This window comes from Rhinatrema bivittatum, chromosome 6 (genome assembly GCF_901001135.1).
Source record: "Rhinatrema bivittatum chromosome 6, aRhiBiv1.1, whole genome shotgun sequence".
Taxonomy (NCBI): Eukaryota; Metazoa; Chordata; class Amphibia; order Gymnophiona; family Rhinatrematidae; genus Rhinatrema; species Rhinatrema bivittatum.
The window spans coordinates 36527069-36541266 of NC_042620.1; the positions used below are offsets into that span (position 1 = coordinate 36527069).

The window sequence follows — 14198 nt, forward strand, 5'->3', positions numbered from 1 at the left end:
CCTACTCCTCCATCTGCAGTCTTCAGCATCGCAGCAGGGTCGCTGTCCAGGGTCCTGCACAACCTCCTGTTTCCTCCTAGGGAGGGAGGCCAGCTCTCTTTCCCCTTCTGAAAGGGATAGCAAGGGAGGAAGTCCACCAGTGATGTCATCGAGGGAGTCGCCTCTTCTGCCTATAAAAAGGTCTTGTCTTCATTCCTTCCTTGCCTTCGCAAGGAGCCAGTCCTCCTTAGGGCTTCTTGTCATCAGCTTCTCAAGGCACTTCGTTCTTTGTGGGATCTTGTGTCTTCGTGATGTCCTCACGCTACGTCTATGTCTTCATTGTCTCAAGGTCTCCAGATGTCTCGTCTTGATGTCTTCTTTATCCGGTTGATCTTCGTCCTGGCAGCGCAAGTCTCCATAAGGTTCCAGCTTCTTATTTTAACTGTCATCGTAGAGGTATCCCCTCGAATCCTGAACCTTGCCTCAATCCTCGGAGTCTGCACTCTGCCTCCACTTTACGAATGAACTCTGTTATCCGATCCGTTCCAGCATGGCCCTGCCTGGCATTTACCAGCTGTGCAGGGTGCATTTGGAACAGGCTTCATCGAAGTCTTCACTTCATTCTCTTTCCTCCCTGTGTGAGGAACCACCAGCGTGGTCCGTGACCTGTCTTCATTGGCTGAGTATATGGGCGCGTGATGTGCAGTACAGACTCAGCTCTGTTAACGTGTGTGGGGAACCACTAGCGTGGTCCGTGACCAGCCTACCCTGGCTGTTTAGGGCACGCTGCCTACGTGGTCCGAGACCAGTCCAACTAGGTTGTATAGGACGCATGATGTCCAGTACCGACCAAGTCCTCTTCAAGCAACTCATAGCCTTCCAGAGTTCCTTCATATATATGACCAGAGTTCCTCTTCACTCCACGTATCCAGATTGCATTTCTTCATGTTTCAAAGTCTCATCTTACTTCACGTATCCAGAGTGATGTTCCACTTCATGTATCCTGAGTCTTGTCTCACTTCAAGTCTTCATCTTTGATGTCCTCATCCTCTGACCACTGTCCGCCCTGTTGCAGTTGCTGCTCCATGCGGCAGGTCCGAAAGGGATTAGAGTAGTCGGAGGACCACTCATGAGACCAACATAGCATTGCTTGGGTCTCTCTGCTGTGTACAGGTGTGGCTGTGGCCGAGGTCATCATTCTTCAATCTTCAGCCATGCTGGGGCACCTCTCACCTGCCTCAGTGCTTGCCAGAGCTCCTCTGCAGCTGTATCGGGGGCCAGGGGCACATGAAACCACCAGAGATGGAACCGCTACCCGCGTTTCCACATCACCAACCACTCCCAACTCATTCCCACTACACTTCTTTCCCCTCAACCAGCCTGTCAGCTATTACCCCACCAGCCTGATAACTTGGCTCCCTTTCTACCTCCTCTCCCCAGCCAGCCATTATCTGTTCCCCTCAAACAGGTAATCCCTTCCCACCTTCTTCCACTGTTCACAGTTACTCCTGATGCTTCCCCCTGGAGCGGCTGTTGCCTTTTGGCACCATACAGCTCTCAGGGAGTTTGAACTACATACTGCTCATACTTATGCACTCTTCTTCAGTGACTGAGACCAGCATGGAAGTATAGGGGGAATGGACAAGCTGACAAGAGTGTAAGAACACATGGTGTGCGAAGATTTCAAGTTTTGCAGGACAATGTTAATTCTACTGAGGAGGTGAATCCTGCACAAAGTGCAATTTTTTTTTAACAGGGCTATGAAGTCCGAGGTACGAGAAGCAAAAATTAAGATCTGCAAAAACTGGAGGAATCTAATGAGTTTGGAAGCTGCACTTGAATGCCAAAAAGTCCATGGAGGAAGGAAGGCTCAGAGGAAACATGAGGAAATATTTCTTTACGGAGAGAATGGTGGATGCTTGGTATATCCTACCAGGCCTTCTCCGCTCCCAGTGGTGCTGCCAATTTTTTTTTGACAGTTGAGGGTAGGAGGGTTTGAGGGGGCTATACCAGCCTAGATTTTTAATGGAAAGAGGGAGGTGGTGGGGGAAGTCACTATTTGGGAGGGGTGTGTGAATACCTCAGGAGGTGGCTGGCTGGGAAGGGGGAGGGACGTCATCATGCTCCACTGTTTTAATTTCTTTTTTACTTTTTTTTTTTATGAGCCGCCTCAATTAGTGGCCCTCGAATGGGCAGGTTCTAATGAACCTCCCCCCATGATTTTTTTGGGGGGCTGACATGTTGTGTGGCTTGGCCTCTTAAATCTACCACAGGAGCATCAGGACTCACATTAAGGTCTCTGTGCTCCCACAGTGGATTAACATTTTAGAAAACGGTGTAGATAAAATAATTCTAGACAAATTTCTAAATTGGCTGTTTTGTTTTATTTACATAGGATTAGGTATGCATCAGCTGCTTTGCATGGATTTGCACAATTCATGGATGCAAATGCCATGCAAAGCAGCTCATTATACAGGGGCGGGTTTGTAGCCTAAAAATTGCACGAGATCGTGAATATCGCACAATATCACCAAGATAGCACTATAATCACATGATGCACAGCATTTATCGCACAATATATGCTGTTTAATGCACATTATATTCCTATTGCAGCTTGAAAATTCCCCCCTTAGATTGTGAGCTCTCTGGGGATAAGGAAATACGTACATTACCTGAATGTAATCCTCTCATAAGTGGCGAAAAGCAGAATATAAACAAATAAATAAATAAAAACAAAGGGAGGTCAAGCAAGAAAGGGATTTAACTATCTCAGATGACCTGAAGGTTTGTTTATTTATTTATTTATTTTTATATACCGATCTTCTTGCATGGGATACAAATCAAACCGGTTTACAGTGAAACAATAACCTCGCATGAAAGCGTTACATAGAACATGAAACATTGAGTAAACTTTGAATAAAACATTAGGAATATAGAACATTAGGTAAACGTTACAATAAATTAGAATTATATTAAATATAATATAGTATTAGACAGTGGATAGCATTGAGCAGTTAGGGCTAGAACGGGCCAAATATAAGCAGAGAATGAAATAGATGGAACTTGCTAAGTTAGGTGCAGTAACATGGGGATGTGTGAACTTAATCAAAGAAGGTTGATGAGAGCCTTGCTTTAAAAACCTAAGAACTGGATAAACTGCTTGTTGGATGCATTATGAGCTATACTTGCTGGATGACATAAAAATTATGGAGATTTAGTTTGGTTTGGCTTGTTCGGTGGTTCTGGGTAAGCCAATCTAAATAACCATGTTTTAAGTTTTTTTTTGAAGGAGGATGGACAAGTGTCTTGTCGTAGGTCTGGTGGGAGAGAGTTCCACTGTGTTGGACCTGCTGTAGATAGGGCTCTTTTCCTTAGGGACGTTTTGGCTTGGGGGGTGTATAGTGTGCCTTGATAGGCTCTTCTAATCGGTCTGGCTGAGGTGTGAGGGCGTAGCTGGATTGTGAGATCAATTGGGGCGAGGTTGTTTAAGGTTTTGTGCATGATGGTCAGGACTTTGTAAAGTATTCTGAATTTGATGGGGAGCCAGTGGAGATTGTAGAAGATAGGCGTGATATGATCATTCTTTTTTGCATTTGTCAAAATCCTGGCGGCCGCATTCTGTATCATTTGGAGGGGCTTGATGGTGACAGAAGGAAGGCCGAGTAATAAAGCGTTACAGTAGTCCATTTTTGTGAGGATGATTGATTCTAATACCAAGCGGAAATCTTGTTGGTGAAGAAGGGGTTTCAACTTTTTTAAAACTTGTAATTTGAAAAAGCATTCCTTGGTCGTATTGTTAACAAATCTTTTAAGGTTAAGCTGGCTGTCTAAGAGCACACCCAGATTTCTAACATATGTCGTGTTTTTGAGGTTGCCTGGGATAGCTGAAGGGTGGTTGAAGAGAGAGAGGTTGTCCCCCTGGGAGATGATGAGGATTTCTGTTTTGTCTTTGTTGATGATTAGGTTTAGAGTAGAGAGGAGTGTGCTGATTTCCTGAAAGCAACTATTCCAGAAGTTTAAGGCTTTAAGTATCGAATATTTAATAGGGATAAGGATTTGTACATCATCGGCATAGAGATAGTGTTTGATCTTTAGTTTGGTAAGGAGGTGGCAGAGAGGAAGCAGGTAAATGTTGAAGAGGGTTGGTGAGAGGGAAGATCCTTGAGGTACTCCCAGGTTGGAGCTGACCGGGTGCGATTCTTTGTTGTTTATTTTTACCTTGAAGGTTGACAGTGATGAGTAAGAAAGCAGCAAGGAACGCTAACAGTATACGCGGATATAACAGGAAAGGCATCCCTAGAAGAAACAAGGAGGTAATACAGTGCCGAGACCCCCACCTCGAGTACTGAGTTCTGCTCCTTCCGTCACAAAGCCTCCGATAGGATGGAAGTGGTTCCGAGAAGGACTGACAAAAACGGTACACGGTCTGCGACAGAAAGCCTAACAGCGAGGGGCTTACAGGACTCAAAACGTCCTCACTGAGCGAGACAAGGGAAAGGGCGATACAGCAGAAAGCAGGCAAATATTTAGCAGACTTCAATTAGGGACAAAAATTCCGTAACAAATAATATTCACGGACGGGGCGAGGGGGTGTCACGAAATGAAGCTGGGGAGAGGGAGGAAGGCTCAGAGGGAAGACGTTTTTTTACTGAGAGGCGGCGGTAACCTCAACAGTGGGCAGGAGGTAAGCAGGTCTAGGAAGGCGACAGGAGGCGGGGCTAAGAGGCGAGCCGCAGGTAAAAGAAAACGCGGAGGAGGGAGGCAGGCCTTGGCACTGGGACTAGTTTGCAGAAACCTCTACGCTCAGTCACATGCAGGGCACCAAGAAGGGGAGAAGACAAACCCAGCTTGCACAGAATGGCAGTTCGGCCACATCAGGTACCCAAGAGGAGGAGGGGAGGAACAGTCAATGGATATGAAACAGCGGCACGGCTTTCTAACCGTTCTGAGGGATAACCGGGACGAGGTGGCTCAGGCAGGCTTGGTCGCGCTTCGCAGCTGCGGGGAAGGAGCAATATCCCGCAGGCGGTCAAGCATATGTGGCCGACAGCTATGAAACACCCTCGCTTAGATTAGTGCAGGCAAACTGGGTTGAGCCAAGTGAGTCACACCTACCTAGACCCTAATACGTTTCTGTTCCTTCAAGGGGCAGAGAATACTCTACAAAATTTGGAGGTTTGTTTTTTTTTTAATTTCCATTAATGTACAGTAAATATCACAATAAACCTGAGAATATCTGAGGGGGACAGAGAAAGCTGGAAAACACGTCTGGAAAATCAAACAGGAGCACCTAAGTAATAAGAACATAAGACATCGCCATGCTGGGTCAGACCACGGGTCCATCAAGCCCGGCATCCTGTTTCCAACAGAGGCCAAACCAGGCCACAAGAACCTGGCAATATCCTTCGTCACCACCAAGTGCCGACTTCCATACTAAGCTTCCCTGTGCCAGTTCCCTAGGCTCCACCTTCCTCTTGGTTTCACCCGAGCTTCCAAACCTCCACTTATTTTTCATGTTATTACCCCAATTGCTCTTTGCTTTTTTTTTTTTGCCTTCTGTCATGGCCTGCAGTGTTTAATTAGTTAATCTGCCTCCAGCACCTCAGAATACACAGACTTCAGTGCTTCTCCTAACAACTGGTTTAAACCTGCCTGTCTGAGATTACTGGAAAGGAACAGAGCGGCCAAGCTAAGCAACCATTCTGTATAGGGCCGGATTTACATTTTGAGCCCCCACAGGCAGCACAAGGGTGCCCTCCCCAAGATGCAGGGTGAAGGGGGGGGAGGGAGGACTATTTCCACTCCCACTCCTTCAATGTCATAAAATGTAAGGGAGGGGAGAGGGACCTCAGATCGTCCCATGTCTCGATCGGCCCCACCTCCCAGCCAAATGTTACCTAAAGCGGCGGCGTTCTGATTGGTGGCGGCGACGGCAGCAATTTGGAAAGAGGAACTCGGCGCGGGGGCCTCCAGCCACCCGTGGCGCGCTCAAGGCCCTGCGGTTTCCCGCTCCTCCCATGCGGGTTTCCTGTTACTATGGAAACCCATGCAAGGGGTGGGGCTGCGGCGGGGCCTTGAGCACTGAACGCCTTTTTCAAATTTGCTGCTGCTGCTGCCACCGCCGATCAGGTGTGAGGCAGCTCTAGGTAGCAAGCAGCTGGGAGGCACAGCCGGTAGAGACGGGGCAACGGCGGCAAAGCTCCCGGCGCCTATCAAGATCTGGCACCAGAGGCAGTTTTGCCTGCCCCCCTAAATCCGAGCCGATTCTATACACAAATGAGGAAGGTTAGGAAAACGTGTTTTTTTCCCGCACACAAAAACCTGAAAAGGTGCAGTAGACAGGCGTAAGGTTGAAAACCCCCCGACGCTCCAACAGGAAACGGACGTCTTTCTGCAGGCCTGCCAGAACTCTCAGAACCCCTCAAGCGGCCTCCACAATGACCCCGTCCACAAAAGAATTCAAAAGAACGGATACCCGTAGACGGAACTCTCTCCCAAATACCTCTGCCGGAAACGCACCTGAAAACCTGACTCTTCCACCAGGCCAGTGACCCAGGTCCTCTCTTATCTGGAAGCAGATGTCACCTGCTCCCTTCCAGCATTAGAGCTTAAACTGGAATCTGCTAGGAATTCCTTGAACGCACCGCACCGCTGCAGCCTATTGTTTTGTGTTTTCACCTGACGGAGTTCAAGTTTAGCCCTTCTTTGCATATTTATCTGCTTTAGTCCTGTTGTTGATTTAATCATGTCAGTCCTTTAGGGAACTCTCCTTCAGCTGCTACACCTACTGGTCTCCGACTGAATCCTACCATTAGAATAAGCAGCGCCCTGACTTCAGTGAATTTCTTATTCATAAAGGCGGGTAGTTAATATTTATAAATACATTTTCAAAGGTGGTTCTCTTTGGGGTAGGCAGTTACTTATTGGCAAAATGATCACCACTGGGTGCAATTATATTGTTTAGGAAACTTGCCTGGGTAGGTACTTTTTGCAGTACAATAGTTATATGTACACCCATCTATCATTATGTAAGCTCTTTGGGGAAGGTACTGATAGTAGCACAATAGACACCATCATGCAGTATGGACAACTGTGTTGCTGTTGCCTCACGCTGCTCCAGTCTGCGGCCTTGGGCACGCCATCCCGTCATGCAGCTCCTGCCTGGCCGCTAGTTCTGCTGGCAGCCAGGCTCAGACCTTATACACAAGACAAAGCATAAGGCAAGAGCAATAAAACAGCTGCACTTACCGCAAGAACTGCACCATGCCGACAGCCATGCTGCTCTAACAGCTACCCCAAAGCAGCTTACGTAACAATGGACAAGTGTACGTACGACAAGTCTGCGCCGCTGACTCTGGGGTCTTGGTAGCAGTATCACTTTGTTGGGGGCCCTGGACTCGGGTACCCCAATACTTAGCCTTTTTAAACAAACAAAAAAAAAAAAACAACACTGGAATTTAACTCCCGGGTCACAAGTGGAGAAAAATGAATCCACAATTCTGGAGCCAGTACTACTCTATGGTGCTGTATCGGTATGGTCCACCTGCCCGTTCGGGACCCCAGCAACCAGGAACTCCAGGTGCAGGACCATGCTGGCACGGGACCATAGACTAACACTAGCCCCACAAATGTGAGTTAACTTTACTCTTACCTGTGACTCATGAATTAACTTTCCAGAGTTAAGAAAACAGGAGTTAAGCCTTCAGGGCTTTAATGTACTTCCCTGCATTGGTAATAGCTAGAACCATCATTAATTAACATGGGCTTTGCATGGAGGAGGACTAATCTGTGCACATATTGAGGCCAATGAAAAAAGCTGAGAGTTAAAATTGTGCACTGAAATTCAGCACACAGTTTAACAAACTCTTTTTTTTTTTTTTTAACTCCGGATGCAGCAAGCTAATGGTATGTCAATGATAAAGAGTTAAAAATTGTGGCATAAGATGGAAAGTGTACACAAAGAAAAGACATGGTGCACAGCAAAATGCAATGTATGTACATAACTCATATTTTATGCAAAGAAAACAGGCTTTGTGCACAAAAGGCATGATTTATGCACAAAAAAAAAGCTTTCTGCAGTAACAACAGTTTGTGTGTGCACATAGCATATTTTCTGCATACAAATCCAGAGTACAGGTCCTGGCACTCGAGTATAAACGTTATGTGCACAACAAACGTTTTGCTCCTAACTCTCTGCTCCTACCTACACAATTTTGTGTACATAAAGTATACTTATGTGCGGAAAACATTATTTGTTTTCTGTGCATAGAATCCGGACTGCAGGTACCAGCACAGGAACTTCAGCTCCAGCCCGTAGACTAACATTAGCCCTGGAAACTCTAGTCCACCTGGGACTAGGAGTTACAATTTCAGCCTTAGGAAAACAGGAGGTAAGCCAGTACACTTTTCTGCATTGGTGAGTAATAGCTAATGTCTTCATTGGTACGGGATTTGCATGAGAAGTCTCCAAGGAAAAGGCACAGTTCTACGTGCACAACTCCTTCGCCATCAGCAGTACAGTTTATGCAAAAAACAAACAAACCCTGTGTGCTCTGCAGAGCGCACCTTATTGCATCAGCCTGATTTTTACTTTCACTGGTACATACCATCTTTTCAGGCCGATATGGGTGCACGTCCATAACCCCCGATGCAAAAAGGGGGTTAGTGCATCCAAAATACGCGTCCAATCAAGTGCGTAGCTAATAGCATTCGTCACATGTAAATTCCATGAAGATGAGGCCTTTAGCTAATCCCTGCGAAGCAAAACATTTTCCGCACAGTCAATGCGACCTTGCACTGCGGCAAATTTCACTCCAGCCATGGGCTGGCGTAAAGGTATGCCACGCTCAAGGGTGCAACGAAAAAAAAAAAAAAAGGAAAATCCTGCTTTCTGTGATTCCTCCTAATAGTATTGTCGCCATACAAGTAGGAGGAACAAAAGAAAGCAGATTTAGGTACAAAAAACCCAAAAACATTTGGGAAAAAAATAATTCTGGACACCCAATATACACAGTCCAGGCTTTGTATCTTGTGCGTGTCTATGCCAGTAGCAGGAAAAAATGGACACTCGTAGATTGAGCGTCCCTTTCCCAAACTGCAGCTCTCCTGTGCACCCAATGCTGAGGAGGTGCTAGGGGCGTACAATTTTCCCTTGTGCCTCCTTTTTGGCGCAACCCCTAATTTAAATATCACATCACGTACCCAGGAGAGGTGGCTGGGCGCGCATTAGGAAAATGGGTGCTCAACACAGAGCGCCCGTTTTCTGCGCACAAAGAGGCCAATGCAAGCAGCTAAGTGCATGGCTTGATGCGCGTCCATAACGATGAAATACAGGGATTAGAGCATCCAAATCACCGCGTAGCTAATAGCGCTCCTCACATGTAAATTCATGTAGATGAGGCTATTAGCTAATCCCCGTGATGCAAAAAATGTCTCACGTGGCCAACGCGTCCATTACAACGCAGCAAATTTTACGCCAGCCCAGGGTTTGCCATGCTCAAGGGTGCATTGAAAAAAAGAAAAAAATCCTGCTTTCTGTGATTCCTCCTAATAGTATTGTTGCGATATTAAGTAGGAGGAACCAAACAAAGCATATTTAGTTTAAAAAAAAAAGTTTTGGAAAATAAAATTTCTCGATACCAAATATATACAGACGGTCCAGGCCGTGTATCTTGTGCATGTCTATGCCTGTATCGGGAGAAAATGAACGCTGGTAGATTTAGCGTCTGTTTTCCCAACCCGCTTGACAGCCACCTCTCCTGTGCGCTGGAAGCTGAGGAGGCGCTAGGGATGTACAAATTTTCCCAAGTGCCTCTTTTTTTTATTTTTTGCACACTAATTTAAATATTGCATCAAGCCCCCAGGAGAAGTGGCTGGGCGCGCACTAGGAAAACGGGTGTTCAACACTGCATCGGCTCCTAAATCGGATGCCCCGGAGAGGTGGATCGGCGCGAGTTCAGAGGGCGGGCAATCATGAGCGCCCATCTAACGCGTGCTGATACTGCATCGGTCCGAAGTGCGCTACAATCCGTATTAAAAGCACCAGTACAGTTACATGCACAAGCATATGTTCAGCCTAGCGCACTTTACCGCACCGGCCTCAGAAGAGCGCCCTGCCTTTTACCTCGCTCCTCCCAATGCAAAGAGAAGGGCACAGAAATCCCAAAACAAACTTCAGCAGTCCAGTGTGCCACCTGCCTCGCCGAGTTACACAGACTCCGTTTCCTGCATCCGGGAGAAACCTGTTTGCTTTTCCCCTCCCAGCCGTCAGATCCCCAAGGCTCCTTTCTCCTGATCTGAATCTCCTGTAAGTTATTATAGCGCGCTGCAGCGATCCTCGGTCCCGCTCGTCGCTAGTTTCAGCGGGGCAGCCCCCTCCCTTCCCTCTCCATCTGCCGGGAGCCTCCTCATAATTATTATTATTTTTTTTTCTTTTTTGCAATCTCACCTGCTTTTTCGTTTTCTTACCCTCCGCTGTAGGCGCTGGTTTATCGCCCGTGGTATTTCGGGGGCGGCTGAAAATCGAAGCTGGACGGGAGGAGCTCGCCACGTGGAGGGGGGGGGGGGGGGATCCGCAGCTGGTAGGACCGGGACTGAAGAGATCCTCCCCCGCTCCCCGTCGGCAGCAGGCACGAGGAAGTGGCCGCCCCACCCCCGGGGCGGAACCCTGTGCACCGTCCAGCCGCCTCACCAAGTGCCCCTGCCTTGTCCTGGCGGGAGAAGCCTGCGTCCCTCCCCGCCTGGGCGCTGGAGCTGAGAAAACCTGCAACGCATCGGATCTGCCTCTTAGTCCCCACCCCCGGAGAGCGCGTGCCACGTGCAGGGGGTAGAAAGGCCCCGGCGGCTGGGGGCAGGCCTCGGAATCTGGCACCTGCTGCGGGCACGGGGAGGGGGGTGCACCCCTTCTCCTCTGCCCCGGAGGGTCCCTGCTTCATCGTTAAGCAGCGGGGCTGCCTTCGGCCGAGACGCGGCCGTTTTGGTCCAGGTCAAGAGCACCGCTTTTTTTTTTACAAAAGGGAAGGTGAAAACGAGAGAGGGAACGGCAGGGAAAGACGAAGCTGGAAACTGCTGCTTCGCTGCAGGAGGCTTTAGCAGGATCGCTGTCCCTCGGAAGCCTTCCTGAAAAAGGAGAGCTTAAGAGCGAAGGAAGGGAAGGTGGTCGTGAATCCCAAGTGGAAAAAGAGGCAGCCTCCCGCTGCACCACTCACCTCCACGAGCGGGGAGACTCCGCTTATGACCGATGAATAGACAAGGCTGGGAGCCCGCCCCCCACCACCCGATGCCAAGGCAGGGGACGTCACCTTACAAGCAACAAGTTTTGTTACTCCTTGTGACCGCGGGCAAGCCCCTGACGGGGCGCTGCAATAGCAGGGCGCATAAAACGGGGGCTTATGATTGAGCACCAATCCACCTCTCCCGGGCTTCCGATTTAATATTTAAATTAGCTACCCCCGTGAAAAGGAGGCACTAGGGGAGATTGTGCATCCCTAGCGCCTGCTCTGTATGAGACACCCGCTACAGTAAAAATCGCGGGAGAGCAGGCGAGCACCCACTGTCCTGTGCGCTCAATTCAGTAAAACAAATTCTTCAAACTAGGGCCGACTGTAAAAAGAGGCGATAAGGACACTGGTGCGTCCCTAGCACCTCTTTTTTGACAGGAGTGGCGGCTGCCAGCGAGTTTGACAGCCGACGCTCAATTTTGCCGGTGTCGGTTCTCAAACCCGCTGCCAGTCACGGGTTCGGAAACCGGACACCGGCAAAATTGAGCATCCGGTTTTCAACCCGCGAGACGATTTAAAAAAATTTTTTTTTTAATTATTTTTAACTTTTGGGACCTCAGACTTAATATCGCCATGATATTAAGCAGTTTTCACTACTTTTCTGTGCACTTTCCCGGTACCGGCAGAAATTAACGCCTACCTTTGGGTAGGCGCTAATTTCTGAAAGTAAAATGTGTGGCTTGGCTGCACCATGCGCTGCTGAGCGACTGTTGGTTTTCCCCTTTGTTCTAGTTTAAAAAGCTGCTCTATCTCCTTTTTAAAAGTTAGTGCCAGCACTCTGGTTCCACCCTGGTTAAGGTGGAGCTCATCCCTTCGGAAAAGACTCCCCCTTCCTCAAAGGTTCCCCAGTTCCTAACAAAACTGAATTCCACTTCTTTGCACCATCGTCTCATCCATGCATTGAGACTCTGGAGCTCTCTGCCTGCCTCTGGTGATCTGCGCATGGAACAGGGAGCATTTCAGAGAATGCTACCCTGGAGGTTCTGGATTTAAGCTTTCTACCTAAGAGTCTAAATTTTGGCTTCCAGAACCTCCCTCCCACATTTTCCTATGTCATTGGTGCCCACATGTATCACGACAGCCGGCTCCTCCCCAGCACTGTCTAAAATCCTATCTAGGTGATGCGTGAGGTCGCCACCTTCGCACCAGGTAGGCATGTTACCACGCGATCCTCATGCCCACCAGCCCCTCAGCTGTCTACATTCCTAATAATCAAATCACCAACTAACCCTTCCCTCCTGGGCAGTAGGCCTTGGGGAGATATCCTCGGTGCGAAAGGACAATGCATCACCTGGAGAGCAGGTCCTTGCTACAGGATCTCTTTCTGCTGCATCGCATTGATGCTCTCCAATCATGAGACCTTCTTCCTCCAAGGCAGCACCAGGGCTGCCAGTCTGAAGTTGGGACTTGACTACCATGTCCCTGAAGGTCTCATCTATATACCTCTCTGTCTGCCTCAGCTCCTCCAGGTCTGCCACTCTAGCCTCCAGAGATCGGACTCGTTCTCTGAGAGCCAGGAGCTCTTTGCATCACATGCACATGTACATGTACAATTTCTCACCAGCGGGTAAAAAATCATACATGTGACACTCGATGCAAAAGACTGGGAAGCCCCCCTCTTGCTGCTGGACTGCTGCCTTCATCTCAAATTTGTTCAGTTCCTACTTAAGTTTTAGATTGCTATGGGAATAGGAATGTCTCTAATTAATGTCCTTTAAATGTATTAGTGAATTCACTATATGTCTGGTAGTGGCCTACACAGGAATGATCAAACTCTCAATAAGGTGTTTTTTTGTTTTTTTTTAAAGTGGCACCTGCCTATAAATTAAAGGATGAGCTAGGGGTGGGTTGAGAGATACAAACAGTCTAACTTCAGTTAGTCAGCCAAAGTGACTCGCTACTCTCTTGATTAATTAGGAGGAATAGCCTAGTGGTTAGAGCAGTGGACTATGAACCAGGAGACAAGGGTTCGAGTCCTGCTGTCACTCCTTGTGACCTTGGGCAAGTCACTTTACCCTCCATTGCCTCAGGTACAAAAACTTAGATTGTAAGCCCTCTGGGGATACATTTACAGTACCTGAATGTAAACCGATCACACTACCTCAACACTTTTCCAAGGTGAGTAACTGAACTTTTCAACCTTTTTACTTAGGTATACACTGATCCTAGCTTATTTCTAGTTTTGGAACTATTGAGGGCCAGATTCAGGCTGGTGAGGAGGCTGTTGATCAAAGATAGGGCGTTTTCCCAGGTTTTAAGGGTGTTATCTAAGGAGTCTGTGATGGGGACGTCGTCCACATATATAAAGTGAGTGAGACCTAAATCGGAAAGGAGTTGGCAGAGTGGTAGCAAGCAGATATTGAAGAGGGTGGAGGAGAGGGCGGATCCTTGAGGAACACCCCTGGATAGGTGGATAGGGTTACATTCCTTGTCATCTATTCTAACCTTGAAGAGTCTATTGGTTAGGTATGATTCAAACCAATGGAGGGGGGTTCCAGATATTCCAATTTCTTTGAGATATTAAAAAGGATATTGTGGTTTACAGTGTCAAAGGCAGAGGATATGTCAAGAAGAGCAAGTAAGGATAGCATCAGTGAGGGAAATTAGGAGTGTCTCAGTATTGAGAAATCTGCAGAAGCCGAATTGTGATGGGAAGAGGATATTATGTTTTTCAAGGTGTTCTGAAAGCTGGATGTTAACTACTTTTTCAAATACTTTAGCCAGGAATGGTAGGTTTGAGATGGGTCGGAAGTTAGAGGGATCGGTGGGGGTCAAGATTGGGTTTTTTGAGTAGGGGTTTGACGGTGGCTTGCTTTAAGGGTGATGGTACGTTTCCGAGGGTAAGGGAGCAGCTAATAATATCAGCGATGGGTTTGGTTATTTTATTGGGGATGCTCAAGAGATATTTAGTGGGGATGGTATCGGATGGTGGCAGGGGTG

At 47.9% G+C, this 14198-nt stretch overlaps 1 protein-coding gene across 5 annotated transcripts in view; it reads right to left on the reverse strand.

The window, feature by feature from the left end:
- The window catches only part of SLC12A8 (solute carrier family 12 member 8), a 174139-nt gene extending 162805 nt beyond the window's left edge, over nt 1–11334 (reverse strand). The window contains exon 1 of one of the 5 annotated variants that reach the window (XM_029605264.1): nt 11187–11334. The gene's annotated coding sequence lies outside the window, so the exon portion shown is untranslated. Of the gene's footprint in view, nt 1–10102; nt 10248–10426; nt 10786–11186 lie in introns of those variants that run through there. The other 4 variants (XM_029605265.1, XM_029605263.1, XM_029605268.1 and 1 more) reach the window with 4 other exon arrangements.
- Between the last annotated feature and the right edge of the window lie 2864 nt (nt 11335–14198).